General features: G+C 47.6%; 1 protein-coding gene across 2 annotated transcripts in view; it reads left to right on the top strand.

Annotated features, from left to right (window-relative positions):
* CRACDL (CRACD like) overlaps positions 1-14,682 on the top strand; it is a 134,162-nt gene that overhangs the window by 33,594 nt on the left and 85,886 nt on the right. Inside the window, exon 1 of one of the 2 annotated variants that reach the window (XM_021701196.1) lies at positions 13,171-13,194. The exons of the other annotated variant lie outside the window; for it this stretch is intronic. The gene's annotated coding sequence lies outside the window, so the exon portion shown is untranslated. Of the gene's footprint in view, positions 1-13,170; positions 13,195-14,682 lie in introns of those variants that run through there. 2 annotated transcript variants of the gene reach the window in all.

The raw sequence follows: 14,682 nt of genomic DNA, 5'->3' as shown, positions 1-14,682 counted from the left end.
ATGCCCCAGTGTACCAGGGATGGGCAGACCCTTGGTGGGGAGACTGCTTTCTCTGCCACATGGGAACCAAAGCCAGAAAACCACTTGTGCGATGCTGGCAACTTTCCCGCTGCTGCAGAGGCTCCAAGGCCTCCTGATGGTCGAAATGGTCACCATTTATTGAGCGCTTTCTATGACCAGGCCCTATGCCAATGCATCGTCATTGAATTCGCAGCAACCCTGCCAGAAGGCATGGTCCCATTTCACAGATGAGAAAGCAAAGAGAGGCCACCTTGCTCTAAGTGGCAGAGCCAAGATTGAAACTCAGGGCCTGCAAAACCCTGTGTTTTGAAAGCCCTAACCCCAGCGCCCCCCACCCCCCAACCCCTTTCTTTGTTGAACCACTTCCTTCCCTAAGAAGTGAGGAGAGGGGCGTGGGTCTTCTTCCTGGGGTTCTTCTTCTTCCTTCACCCAGCCACTGCTCCAGTCACAGAAGGTGGAGCTGGATGCCAGGCTCCTTCTGAGACAGGGCTCCATCCTGGCAGCCACCACCAGAGGGGAACTGAAACCATCTCTGATTGTTTTCTGGGGCTGATGAGTGATGCCCAGCAAGGCTTTGGGAGGCGGTGCAGATTCTCCTTGTTTGGGTTGGGGCCCTTGCATCATTTTTGGGGGGCTCAGGATGGGCCAAGTGTGCGTGGTTCTTCCGGGAAGCCTGCCCTCCTCTGCCCCTCTGCCCCTCCCCACAGGGGCACAGTTGACAGGCCCTGAGTCCCACCTCTGCTCTTTTTCGGCCCTGGCTCCCTGCAACCCCTGGAAGAGTTGTTGCTGCGTGGGTTTTGCAGCCTGGCTCTGGCAGTAGGGGAGAGCAGGGCACGCCGCAGTCCACACACTGAGCCACCAGCCCAGCCCTTGCCTTCCTGCTGGGCCAAGATTTCCCAAACACACAGTGGGGGTCCCAGCCTCAGGCACTCCATCATTGGGCCCTCACCGGCTTTCCAGCCTTTTTTCTTTCATGTCCTCCCGAGCCTCACTTTTTTCTCCCTTCTGATGGGGCCAGTCTGTCTGGCCACCGCATCTTGCCCTTGGGTCTCAGGCGCTTCCCCTGGGGCTGCACTGCCACCCCCACGCTGTTTCTTCACCTGGGCCTACCCTTACCTGTCCTTCGGAGCGTGGCTGCAGTCCACGTCGGAGCGCCCTCCCCAGTGTTCCAGACCTAGAGCCGTCTCAGCCACTGGCCTGTCCAATTGGCACCTGCACACATGCTGCCTTCAGGACGTTTTTTCTTTCTCCTGGAGACTCATTTCACTTTTTATGTCTGTCCTCTCCACAGAACTACAAGGTTGTACGTGGACTCGTGTTTTGTAATTTTTGTCATCCTTGGGCGCGAACTAAATAGTTTTCACTTTGAGAGAAAGGATTAACGTCTTGAGGTTAAGAGACCTTGTCTTACCCTTGGCGTTGCCGAGCGGTCTGTGCCGTGCCGGGCCTAAGGCCGTTTCTTGTCAGTGGGCAGACGGGCTGTGTGAGGAAGAGCGGCTACGTGGAGTTTTGCTGGGATTGGAGCCTGGGCTGAAGGGCCAGGCTCCCGTGGCAGCAGGTGCGTTTAACGTCCTCTGCCACCACTCTGCCCGGAGCGCCGGTGACCCCTTCTGTACTCCCGGCCCCTCTGAGGTTCCGTGAGGCAGAGGGTGTGTTGTGGTGTCCTGGCTGTGCGGGGACCGGTGGCCACGAGCTGGCCCTGGGTTTGTCCAGTCACCACACAGGCCTGGATTGTGACTCCTCTCTGGATTTCAGCCTCTGTCTTCCTCCTTTTGGGAAAAAAAGCCCCCTTTCTGGCAGAAATTAGTGCATTCAAGAAAAAAAAGGTGTGTGAAATAGACTTCTGCTGTCCTATGTAGGAAAACAGTCTGCCCTCATGCTGTTTGAGCACAGCGGGGGCATTTCTGTAGCCTTTGGCCTTTACGGTTTGCCGTGATGGGATATAGGGCTTCCCTTCTGCACATCCGTGGAGGCTCCATGCTGTGCTGCTGGGGTGGAGGAGGCAGCAGGAGGGTGTTTGGGGTCTGGAGGACCCTGCTGAGCTCTGGACAGTGTGGTAGCCACGGGCGAGTGCTGTGTCTGTCTGGGCAGACAAGGTCTGGCCCCAGGAAGTCAGGCTCTCAGCTGCCGCAAGCCCCTTTGAGCCAGGTGCATGTGCTCTGGGCCCATAGCATGCTCAGGGTGGCTAGGTAAGAGGACTCCAGCTGTGCCCCACCTGACCGAGATCCTGGAACAGCTGATTCTGGCCCTCCCTTTTGTAAACTTCAGGCCATTTATCATCTGAGCCTCGCATTGGCACTCATCACGGGATGCCGTGCTTTGATGCTTTTCTTGTGGGCACATCTTCTTTCCCCCATAATCTTAGGGAAGTAAGGACTCAATTCTCAAAATCTCTTCAAGACCCCCATATTGCCTACCAAGTTGACTTACACATGGCTCTTTTAATGAGTATTGATTGTTGACTGTTCTTTCTTTTTTGTGTGAAAAAACAGTAAACCTCCAACAGCTAGCAATAAAACTCTACGTTCCAGACAAGTGACAGTAGAGAATTTTCTTTCAGCTGATCCCATAATCTTTGTATCTTGCTCTTTAGAGTAGTTAAACCCTAATACAATCAATTTTTCATTGTTATGTGTGAATTCACCATTTGGGGATTATATATGACAAACTCTAAATCCCATATTAGCTTCCCCCGTTGCTCAGCAAGCTTTGGGGCTCTGTGACCCATGTCATTGGTAGTGAAAGCATTGATAGTGAAAGCTTGAGGAACACTGTGATTTATTTATTTTTTTTAAAGATTTTATTTATTTGTCAGAGAGCGAGACAGCGCATGCACACAAGTAGGGAGAGCAGCAGACGGGCAGAGGGAGAAGCAGGATCCCCACTGTGCAACGAGCCAGATGTAGGACTCAATCCCAGGACCCTGGGATCATGACCTGAGCCGAAGGCAGACGCTTAACCGACTGAGCCACCCAGGTGTCCCAGCGCTGTGATTTAAATTGAACTAAGCAAGCTGCAGTGAGGAAAGTCCACTGGCTGCAGGAAACCTCACAGTGGGCTCTAGGGTTTGGGGACGATCTGGAACCCTGTCCCTTGAAGGCAGAAGGATGCACCACGTCTCTGTTCCCAGCACTGTGCTGTGCATACGCAGGCACTCAGTAATGTCTGTGGAAGAAACTGTCAAATGAGTGAGCATGCCATCCAGAGTTGCCTTGTAGCTCAGACTTCTGTCAGTTGCTGAATACATGAGTGCTCTGTGCTCCTTCTCCTATTTTGTAAGAATGGTAAGGAAAACCAGTAACTAAGGCTTAATCGTATCTCCCAAGTTAGGTTTGTAAAGAATTAAAATAAAGGTTAATTTTTCTTTCTTTCATTGGGTTACATGGAGCATCCCTAAATTTAGGAGTTAAAAATGATCAAAAAAGTTATACCAGATAGAGCCTTCGGGGCTTTAGTGTTTTACTAATCTGTTGCAGCTGAAGTTGCTGATTTTCCGTGTACTCGTTAGTAGGGATCTGGTTTGCAGCTATCGGGGCTCCTGTGGCAGAGAGACGATTTCTTTGGCAGCCATGAAGGAGACAATGTAGGTGATAAAAGGAGCAAAACAAATATACATTTGCAGTGCTTTTGCGTTTAATTCCAGAAGGGTAAAAGGAACAGCTATTGATTTCTGCATTGGCTTGGACGAAATCTCAAAAGCATCATGCTTAGTGAAAGAAACCAGTCTCAAAACGTTACACGCTGTACGATTCCATTTTTGTGACATTCTCAAAAAGGCAGGACTGCAGTGATGGAGAACAGATCAGTGCTTGCCAGGGATCAGGGGAGGGAGAGTGTGTGAGTGTAAAGGAACAACCTGGGGGAGTTTTTTGGGGGGTGATGGAACTGTTTGTGTCCTGGTGTGGTGGTGGCTACGTGAATCTCTACATGTATCAGTACTCACGGAACTGTGCACCACAAACAGGTTGGGTGGACTCTATGATCATTTACAAATAATACCCGAAGAGCAAGCAGTGCCTGAATTGTATGGTCACTGACAACAGGCTCGGGCCCCCACGACTCTCCCAGAAGTAACTACCTCTGTGCTGAGAGGTTTAGAAAGGTCTCCAACCCTGGGCTCAGGTCCAGGTGGTGAGTGTCATTTGGCAGACGGTTGTCGGGATGCACCTACGGTTGTGATCTGGTTTTCTCTGCTGTGTGAAAGATTGTGCATTGGCACGTCTGCTCCAGACTTGCCCCTCCCAGATGGTTGTGGGGTGTGGGTTTGAGTTAATTTTTTGGCCGCTCCCAGGATGTCCTTTTGTAAGTGTTCCTATGAATGTTTACAGGAATGTGTTCATATGAAATTGATAGATTTAGAACAATTACTCCTTTTCGGCCATTAATTTCTCTCTTCTCTGAAAACATGCATGTGTGCAGATCTCCAGGCATCTTCATTTCCCTCTGTCCAGCACTGCTGAGGCCCCTGTCTCAGGGAGGGATCCACCATCCACTCACGTGCCTGATTTTGAAACGCAGAGTTGATCCTTGTTATTCTTGACCAGCCCTACTTTACACACCATGTCTTGTATATTCTGTCTTCCAAATAATCCTCAGATCAGCCCATTCCTCTCCATCCCATGCTACCACCCTTGTCCCCACACGCTCCTGACTCAACCCTTCAGCCAAGGGGATCTTTCTGATACTCAGATATCATTCTCCTGCTGAAAATCTTGTCAAAATAGAGCCCAAACCCCTTAACAAGGCTTAATATTCTAGAATCATCTAGCTTTCCCCTGCTTATTTCTCTAGCTCAGTGTCTTTACCTTCCCCCAGTCCAGTGCTCACACTTCTTCTAGTGGCTCGAACAGGTTTTGTTCACTTAGTATTTGTCCAACAAATTTTCTATTCATTTACCCGCAGGGACACCTGGACACTCAGCCTAGGTCCCACTTTCTTCCATGCTGAGCAGCCCTCCTTCCTGGCCTCAGAGTTGCCTGTTCTTCTGTCCGGGCATCTGCCACGCTGTATCATAATTGCTCCCAGATCTTTGGGTCCTCCCTGTGTTGTCACTTTTGTGTCCCGGGTGCCTAGCCCAGTGCCTAGAGCTAGAAGGTACTGAGGAAAAATTTTACAGTGATGGACAGAGTCCTCTGTAAAATCCCAGAACCAGTGGACCAGCAGGAATCTAATGACCTCGAGGAGCCGGTGCCTGCCTTCTGAATTGCTTATGGTGGGATCAGGGAAAGAGTAACTGTTAATCCGCGTGACATGGACTCCAGGTGTCCCTGCGGGAGAGCCTGGGGGCTGAAGTGGCCTTTGGAGTTGAGGCTGCTGGGAGCCTTCCCAGAGCTCCTTTCCCCGCATTTCTCTGCCTGTTGTGTCTGTCTCTCACCATGGACTGATCTCCCCTTCTCACACCAGCGCTGAGCCAAGCAGGCCTGCACCTCGCTCCCTGTGGGTGGCTTCAGGGGGCTTCCTGTCACATGGCAGGGGGAATCAGTTATGTGGCCACTGTACCCAGCATCTCTCTCTCTCCTTCACACTGTGTTTACATGGTGTGCTGGTGTGGTTGCTTCTCTGCTCTAGTCAGCCTGGAAACACTCCCCAAATTGGCCTCTGGTGCACTCTCCCCCTCCTGCAGAGTGGTCCTCAGCCAAATGTCTGTAGATGTGTGGGGGTGGGGCTTTCTCTCCCTTCTTCCCTCTTCCTGCTTCTCTGGACTCCTCCTGCACCTAAAAAGATGGCTTTCCGCTTTCAATCAAAGTTTGAGCACATGTATTGCTGATTGGAACCCATGAGGGGTTCCAAAAGCAGTCTCTATCTTGTGGTCTACCCAGGAGCTGTTCCTGGGAGTGCCTGTGTCCAGCTCTGTTTGTCAGGGATTTCTAGACGCTCTGGGGTTGAGTCTCTGGCTCATGTGCTTGGGCCCACAACCAAGGTGATTGCAGATGCTAGGCTGGGTGAACAGCCTGCTCAAACAGTCCCCACTGCTGGACCCCTGGGCAAGGAGGGGGGTGTGCTTTGTGCAGAGGCCTGGCTCAGCCATCTCTGAAGCTGGGTCCAGTGCTAAGGTGAGCCAGCCTGCCTTCCTGGTCTTAGCATTCCTTTGGGAGAGTTTTGCTTTGCATCTCCCAGCCATCAAGATTGCCAGAGAGAGCTAAGAAGCGCTGCGGGCTTCACTGTTCTGCCAGGGCCAGGGGCATATAGCTGTCCTTGTTTGAGGCCTTGTCTGATTTCCTCATTAGAAACACACCTGCAGGAACTGGGAGGTCTCATGGTCTTGGCTTCCAAGCACTGCCTGTGTGGCAGGACCCTTGATTTGTCCTGGCTTCCCACTGACCAGCTGATGGGGCACATGGGTAAGTCACTGGCCTTTCTGGGTCTCTGTTTCCTTGCCTCTCCAATGAGGGATTCAGATGAGGTGTGGTCAGTGTGATTCTCTTCAGAAGTTTGATTTAATAAAGCTATTGTTCTGGGAGTTATGAGTTTGGGATAGTAGACTAGGCACATCCACTTTCTTCCCTCCCTGGTCCCCATGAAAGGGTAAATGAGAGACAAAAAGAAGTGAAGTCCTAATACCCTCAGCAAACTGGGAATGCAGAGGAATCTCTAGAAGGTAAAACCAGATTGGATTGACAAGGAAACCAGAGCAGAAGACAGTACAGCCCAACACCCTAGACAATAAGTCTTTCATGGGAGCCCTGGAGATGCTCCAAGCACCATGCAGGTAAACAGAATTAGAAGAGTCCTCCACCAGAGCACCTGGGTGGCTCAGTCAGTTAAGCGTCTGCCTTCGGCTTAGGTCATGATCCCGGGGTCCTGGGATCTAGCCCCGCATCCGGCTCCCTGCTCAGTGGGGAGCCTAGTTTTCCCTCTCCCTCTGCCCCCCACTTGTGCTTGCTCTCTCTCTGTAGTGCGTTCTGTCTCTCAAATAAATAAAACCTTTAAAAAAAAAAAAAGAGTCCAGCTTGCCCCCAGGACAGAACCCTGAGAGCATTCTCTTCAGGATGGTGAAGAGACTAGGCATGTCCTGGTGGTGGTGTGGGGTCTGAGAAAAAATTATTGCACAGTCTGAGGTGACTTCAGACCTTCAGGAGCATAAAAAAGGGAAAGATGATGCTGCCCAGGAGTAAAAGGCATCACGTACTTTCCACCCAGAATGAAGCTGTCTTCTTTTTGCAGTTGTGAGAGAGTCCCACCAACCCAGCCAGAGCCCCGGCCAGCCTCCCATTCAAAGGAGAGCCCTGAGGGAAATACATTCCAGCAAAACTTCGAGATTGTAAGGATGAAGAAATACTGTTAAAACTTCTGGAGAGAAAAAGCAGGTTGCCAACAAGAACAGACTCAAACCAGCAGCACACTTCTCGTCAGCACCATTGGAAGCCACGGTGGTGTGACATCTGCCAAGGTCTGGGGGAGATGGTCTCCAGCCTAGCACACTCGTCCCTACTAACCTGTTAATCAGGTGCAAGGACTGGAAAAGACATTTTTGTGCCTGGAGGAGCTCAAAAATTCACCTTTACATCCCATTTTGTGTGTGTGGGGGGGGGTGGGGAATCAGTCAAAAAGACCCTTCAGACAAGGAAAAAAGCAAAACAAAACAAAAACACCAAAAAAACAAATACAAAGATTGCATGATGTACATGAAACAGTGGCAGCTGATGATCCAGAGTAAGTAAAGAAAGCTGGAGAAAAATGGAAATGCTTTAACAGATCCTGACTCTTGAAGGTTCTGAGGTCCAGTTGAAAGGGTCTCTTTTCCAGTGGACTGGCCACACCATTTGGTGGAGAGTGAGTGACACTGGGGCATAATGTCAGCCCTCCCACGCCTGGCTGTGGGCTCCCATGGCTTGATCTCCTCACCAAATGCCGCTTCTACCTCTGGAGTGTCTCTCCAGCTCCACTGTGTTAGGAGGAGGTGGTGCTGACCCAGGAAGGGGAGCGGGAGGTGGGTGCAGGGATGGCTGTGAGTGGTTTGGGCCCTGTTGAAAGGAGCAAGCCCATTGCTTCTTAACCCTGGCTGCACATTAGAGTCCCCTGGGGAGTTTCTAACCCATCCTAATGCCCAAACCCCTTCCCCACCAATTACATCAGAATCTCTGGGGATGGTGCCCAAGTGACTCTCTGAGAGCTCAGGTGGATTTGGGTGGACATGAGGATTCAGAGCCTTGGCCCGGCTCCTGCTGATGGCATGTCGTCAGCAAAAGACAGTCTGCCTAGGCTGAGAAGGTCAGAAAATAGACTCAGGAAACATTTTTTTTGGGGGGGGGGTCTTTAATTATCTTAATTACATGAGTAATTAAAAAGAAAATGAAACACTACAGAAGCACATAGAGTAAAAAGCTTATAATCCCTTTTCCAGAGATAAGCCGCTGTGTATCTTTTCAGATTTTTTCTGTACTTTGACACAACAGAATGTGAAGCAGCATTTCCTTCTGCATTCTTGACTGAGGACAGTCGTGTGGTACTGCACAGCCCTTATTATTTATACAGTGTGGTGAAGTTAGGGGGCACATTGGCCCCAACTATCGCCAGCCTGCCAAAGACCTAGAACCTCAGGTGGAGAGAATTTCTTTGGAGACATTATCAGTGAGCCCATTTCCTTCCCTGAACCTTCCCACTGGAAGGGGGAAGGGGTGATCCTGGCACTTTGTGCCCAGAGGTTGTGGAAAGTACTTGGGAAAGTCTCTGGACTGATGGCAGTCCTGCCAGAGGTGTGACCAGGGTGAGGGCTCCCCAAGAGGGACTTGGCCAAAGGGATTCCTGGAGAGTTTGGGAGCCAGCAGAGGGGAGGTAGGCCCAGGTCAGGGTCAATACTCCTGGAGGAAGGTGGAAGTAGGGGTGGAGAGGGGGGGTTTCAGTCCACCTGGAGGGCCCTGGCCCTGGAGTGGGCCTGTCCTTGGGGACCCTTTGTCCAAGTCTAAGCCAGGTGGTGGGCCAGGCAGGTAGGTGCCCACACTTTCCCCCATGAGCCTCTGGGCCTCCATTAGCCAGGGAGTAAAGATACTTTCTTGTGGAAAGGACTCTACCTTCCAGTTGACTGGAACTGGAAGTGCTTGATGCCAAAGATAGATGGTCTATTCATCTATTTCAGAAAGCCTGGAAAAGCTCTGGCTGAGATGTGTGGAGGTGGCAGGAAGAGGTCCACACAGTGAGTGTGAGGAAGGATGCTGTAGGTTTCTGCTTTTACTCTGAGGAGTCCAGCTTGGTCTATAACTGGTTATATTTGCACAGACACACATACATGTTGGGGTGCACATTTTTTGCAAAAATGAAATACTATGTTTGCATACTTTCCTGCAGATCCTTAAACTTCATAAACTCTTTTATAAATACTTCCATGTCAGTAAATAGATCTACTTCATTTCTTTTAACCACTCCTTAGTATTCTAAATAATTCAGTTAACCATTCCCATACCAAGGAATATTTATGGTATGTCTAAATTTTAATACAAATCTGGCTGTAGGGAACATATTTGCTCATTTATCTATGTGTGCTTCTGAATATTTCTATAGAATAAATTTCCAGAAGTGGAATTGCTATGCTACATTTAATATTTTGATAAAAACTGCCAAATGGCTGTCCAAAAAATGTATATCATTTTTTAACTCCTATCAGGAGCATATGGGAGTACCATTTCTCACAGTCTACCAATGGTGAATAGTATCTACCTTTTAAAATTTCTAATAGTCTTGTTACATTTGGTTAGTGGAGTTGGCCATTTTTTATACACTTACTGGCTATTCCCTATCATGTGAATACTTTTACATATTCTTTGCCCACTTTTCAATGGAATTGTTTGCATTTTCCGTATTGCTTTATAAGAGCTCTTTATAAATCAGAAATATATATTCCCTTTCTCATAGATATTGTATATATTTCCTCCTCACCTGACTCATGTCATTCAACTTTATCAAAAGCTTTCACAGTGTAGAAAAGGTTTGGAGGAGATGAAATAGAAAATCACCTGCTTTTAAGATTAAAAAAAAAGATGGGGTTGTGTGATTCACATACACCCAAACAAATAATGTTCAACTTTATCAAATAAGAAAAAAAAAGATCCAGGAATTATATTGTTACAGCTGTACTAGATTGCTTTTGTTTCCCCCCTTTCTAAGTAATTGAAATATAATTCACATATCCCACCAGAGTCCAGGACATTTTCATCATCTCCCAGAAGAAAGTACATTAGTAGTCTTCTTTAAACATTTGGTGGAATTCACCAGTAAAGCCTGAGCCTGGGATTTTCCTTGTGGAAGGTTTCAAAATTCCCAATTGTCTCTTTAGTTGTAATAGGTCAAGTCTTGAGTCAGTTTTGGTAGTTTGTGTCTTTCTCAGATTGTGTGCATCTGGGTTATCTAGTTTGTTGGCATACAATTGTTCATAGTACTTCCTTATAGTCATTTTTATTTCTGTAAGGTCAGTAGTGATGGTCCCTTTTTCATTCTGATTTTAGTAAGTTGAGTCTTTTTTCCTTTTTTCTTGGTCAGTCTAGCTAAAGGTTTGTCCATTTTGTTGATCTTTTCAAAGAACCAACTTTTGCTTTTGTTGATTTTCTGTATTGTTTTTCTCTTCTCAATTTCATTAATTTCTTCTCTCATCTTTATTATCTTTTTTCCTCTTGCTTTCAGTTTAGTTTGCTCCTTTTAAATTTCTTAAGGTGGGTTATTAGGCTATTGATTGAGATCTTTCTTCTTTTTAAATATAGGCATTTACAGCTGTAAATTTCCTTTTAAGCACTGCTTTAGCTGTATTCCATAAGTTTTTGTTTTTATTAATCTCAAAGTATTTTCTAATGTCTCATGATTTTTTTCTTTAACCTATTGTTGCTTAGGAGTATGTTATTTAATTTATTCTAGACATTGTGAATTTCCCAAATTTCCTTCAGTTATTAATTTTTAATTCTGTTGTGGTTGGAGAACCACATACTTTGTATGATTTTAATCTTTTAAAATATACTAAGACTTGTTTTATGGCCTAAAAAATGTCCTGTCTTGGAGAGTGTTGCATGTGCCCGTGAGAAGAATGTGCTTGAGTGAGTGTTCTGATCTGTTAGATCTAGTTGGTTTATCATGTACTCAAGTCTTCTGTTTCCTTGTTGATACTATGTCTAGTTGTTCCATAATTATCGAAATGGGACATTGAAGACTCCAACTATCACTGCCTAATCGTCTATTTCTTCCTTTAATTCTGTCAGTTTTGTGTATTTTGGAGCTCTGTTATTAGGTGCATATATGTATATAATTGTTAAATCTTGATTAATTGACCCTATTATTGTAGGGTCAAATTTCCCACATTGTCTCTAGTAATTTTGTCTTGGAGTCTGTTTTGTCTGATATTAGTATAGCTACCCCATCTCTGTTTTAGTTATTGTTTGCATTGTATATCTTTTTCCATCCTTTCACTTTCAGCTTATTTGTGTCTTTGAACTTATTTATTTTTAAATATTTTATTTATTTGACAGAGAGAGAGATAGTGTGAGCAGGAACACAAGCAGGGGGAGTGGGAGAGGGAGAAGCAGGCTCCCCGCTGAGCAGGGAGCCCGACGTGGGGCTCGACCCCAGGATCCTGGGATCATGACCTGAGTCAAAGGCAGGCGCTTAACGACTGAGCCACCCAGGTGCCTCTCTGTCTTTGAATTTAAAGTGTGTCTCTTATAGACAGCATATAAATAGATCATTTAAAAATCCATCCTGTCAGTCTCTTTTATTTGAAGTATTTAACCCATTTTCATTTAATGTAAACATTTGCCTTTAATTGTTTTTAACAAATACCTCAGTGGAGGGAAAAGGGCTTTTCATACTGAGGGAGCTCTGACTCAGGTCAGATTAGGGTTTTCCAGGGAACCACCAGAGAGGTAGAATGATAGTTCTCTGGGAATGGAGCTTTGAAGAAGTTCCAGCTTGGTTCTTCACCCTCTAGTGGCTGCCAGACTGCTGATTTACAGAGTAATTGTGAAGCTGTTGGCTTTCAAGGCTACCATGGAGTTAAGAGAGCAGGGGGTTGGAAGCAAGTTAGTTTGTAGCAAGTTAAAATGCTACAAAGCTCACTTTGTACCAAGATACAGCCATGTCTCTTGATTAATTCTCCATGGAGTGCTGCAAGCCTTTGGTTACTTTCCAGAATTGTGACAAAGTTGATTCTAATATTTTCCCCAGTTTTCTCCTTGCTTTTCTGGAGAGATTTTTTTGGAGGTCCTTATTCCACCATTTTTAATTAATATCACCTGCTTACGGTTTTATTATTAAAAGTATTTTGAGGGGTGCCTGGGTGGTTCAGTTGGTTAAGTGTCTGCCTTCGGTTCAGGTCATAATCCCCAGGGCCTTGGGATCAAGCGAGCCTTGCATCCCTCTGCCATTCCCCCTGCTTGTGCTCGCTCTCCTTCTCAAATAAATAAATAAATAAAATCTTAAAAAAATATATATAGGGGCTCCTGGGTGGCTTAGTCGGTTAAGCATCTGCCTTCAGCTCAGGTCATGATCCCAGGGTCCTGGGATCGAGCCCCACATCGGGCTCCCTGCTCCGCCGGAAGCCTGTCTCCCTCTCCCACTCCCCCTGCTTGTGTTCCCTCTCTCGCTGTGTCTCTCTCTCTGTCAAATAAATAAATAAATAAATAAATAAATAAATAAATAAATAAATCTTTAAAAAAAGATAAAAAATTTAAAAATAAATGTATTTTGAATCACATTGAATCATCATATTTGATTAGCTGAGAGGACTGTTTTGTCACTAATTCACTGTGTCCCGGAGCAAGTTACAGTGTCGAACCTCTCAGCTTCAGTTCCATTGCTTGAAAAATGGTTAGTTGTCAAGTGAAGACTGCAGTGTTTACCACCTCTGAAATTCTAAGCTTCTAAAGGCCATATCTTCATCTGCATTTTCAGTTCTTCCTGATGCAGCTTTACTGAGTTAACTTTTTTTTTTTACCTCTTATCACACTCTGTCAATCATATTTTTGTAATAATTATTTTATTCTGAACTGTAAATATTCTTCCAGTAGCATCACTATGGCTTTTGGCTTTTATTCTTGCTGAGAAATTAAAAATGCAGCTGCTGTGTGTTTTAGCATAATAAAAAAATGCAGTTTTTCTTCCCACCAACATTGTAGGTTAGCAGCTCCTTCCTGTGAAGGTGAAGGAGAGGCCTTTAACTCAGCCCTGGTGTGCAGGGGGTGATGTCCTAGTCTGGAGGTAAGATGCCATGTTCCCTGAGCCCTTTCTTGCAGTTGCTAGAGAACTCAGTCACTGAATTCACTGTCCAGCCGCGGATTTCAGTCACCGTCTTGACAGAATTGTCTCCATGAAGTGCAGCCCCTGTTCTTGGGCTTCAGCTTCCTTCCCATGGTCCTGCGGTACAGATGCCTAATGGACATGGACCCCCTCCCCACACTCTCTGCCTGTCTGTGCCAGGCGCCCTCTCACTCCCCTTCTTGTGAGGTGAAGCCAACCCTTTGTTCTCTTGTTTCTGGGATTTGAGGTCAGGGCACCACTTTCTGGAAAGCCTAGGTTCACCTTCCCATTTTTCAGGTGCCTACAGGTGAGGGGGCTCAGAGCATCATCCCTGCTTTTCTCTCTCCACTGAGTGGGGCTGGCTGGCAGGGATGAGGCAGAGGGATGTCCTGGTGGTGTGGCCGGGCGAGCTGGCTGTCAGTCATTGTGGGAGAGGGTGGCCTTCCAGTCAACCCTCCCCACCCCATCTTACACCCCTTTTCACCTGCTTCCAGCCCCTGCACATTTCTTTGCTTAGGGCCGGCACATGAGGTTGTGATGGGTCCGTGGCTCCACGTGGCCACCGCCATGTCCTGTCCAGTCTCCATTCGTAGCTCTGTGAGCTCTGCGGGCCCCTGAGTCATCTGGCCCGTGCAGGGAATTTGCTGCTGATCCCTGCTCGCCCTCCTCAGTGCCGCTCAGTCCCTGGCAGGCAGCGGCAGGCGGGGCTTTGCTGCCGGGCACCAGCTTCTAACCCACGGGGCCCTTCACGCCCTCTGCTGGCCAGGGTCTCCAGGTGGATCCTGCCCCCACGTGGGTCCGCCACCCGTCCCTCCCTCCCCGCGCAGGCCGCTCCCCAGCCACAGAGCATCTCCTGTGGGCGGCACGAGTTAGGGACGGGACAGCCAGAGCAGGCCTTGTGTGGAGGTGGTGTGGGTGGGCGCCCATGTGCTGCATTCTGAGAGATGCCAAAAATAAGTGAGCAATGATCCCTCCCATTAGCTCCATCCTTCCTTTATGCATTACATCACCTCATTCTGTCCTCCACAGCAGCCTGTGTGACAGGTTTGGTGAGAAGTGGGAAACTGAGGCCAGGCTGGAAAGTGACAGCCAGGACTCCAGTGCAGACCCAGCTTTTCCCCTCTATTTCTTTGTGGGTTTTTTAAGTTTTTATGTAAATTCCAGTTAGTTAGCACACAGTGTAATATTAGTTTCAGGTGTACAATATAGTGATTCGCCACTTCCATTCATCACCCAGTGCTCATCACGACAAGTGCTCCCCTCTGTTTCAGTGGAGAATTTTATCACTTCTGGTTCTTTGTGCAAGTTGCACTTTGCGTTAGCCTTGTACAAACGCATTCTCCCCAAGGTCGTATGGGGCCACTGGGAGAAAGGTGTGATCGCTTCTGCCCCAGGCAGGGCCCCCAATGTGCAGGTCTCAGGCCACCAGGGTAGGCGCCTGAGAAACAG

Source organism: Neomonachus schauinslandi, chromosome 10 (assembly GCF_002201575.2).
Source record: "Neomonachus schauinslandi chromosome 10, ASM220157v2, whole genome shotgun sequence".
In the NCBI taxonomy this organism is placed as follows: Eukaryota; Metazoa; Chordata; class Mammalia; order Carnivora; family Phocidae; genus Neomonachus; species Neomonachus schauinslandi.
Note: the sequence above shows the minus strand (reverse complement) of the source record. Positions and strands in the feature narration are given on the sequence as shown.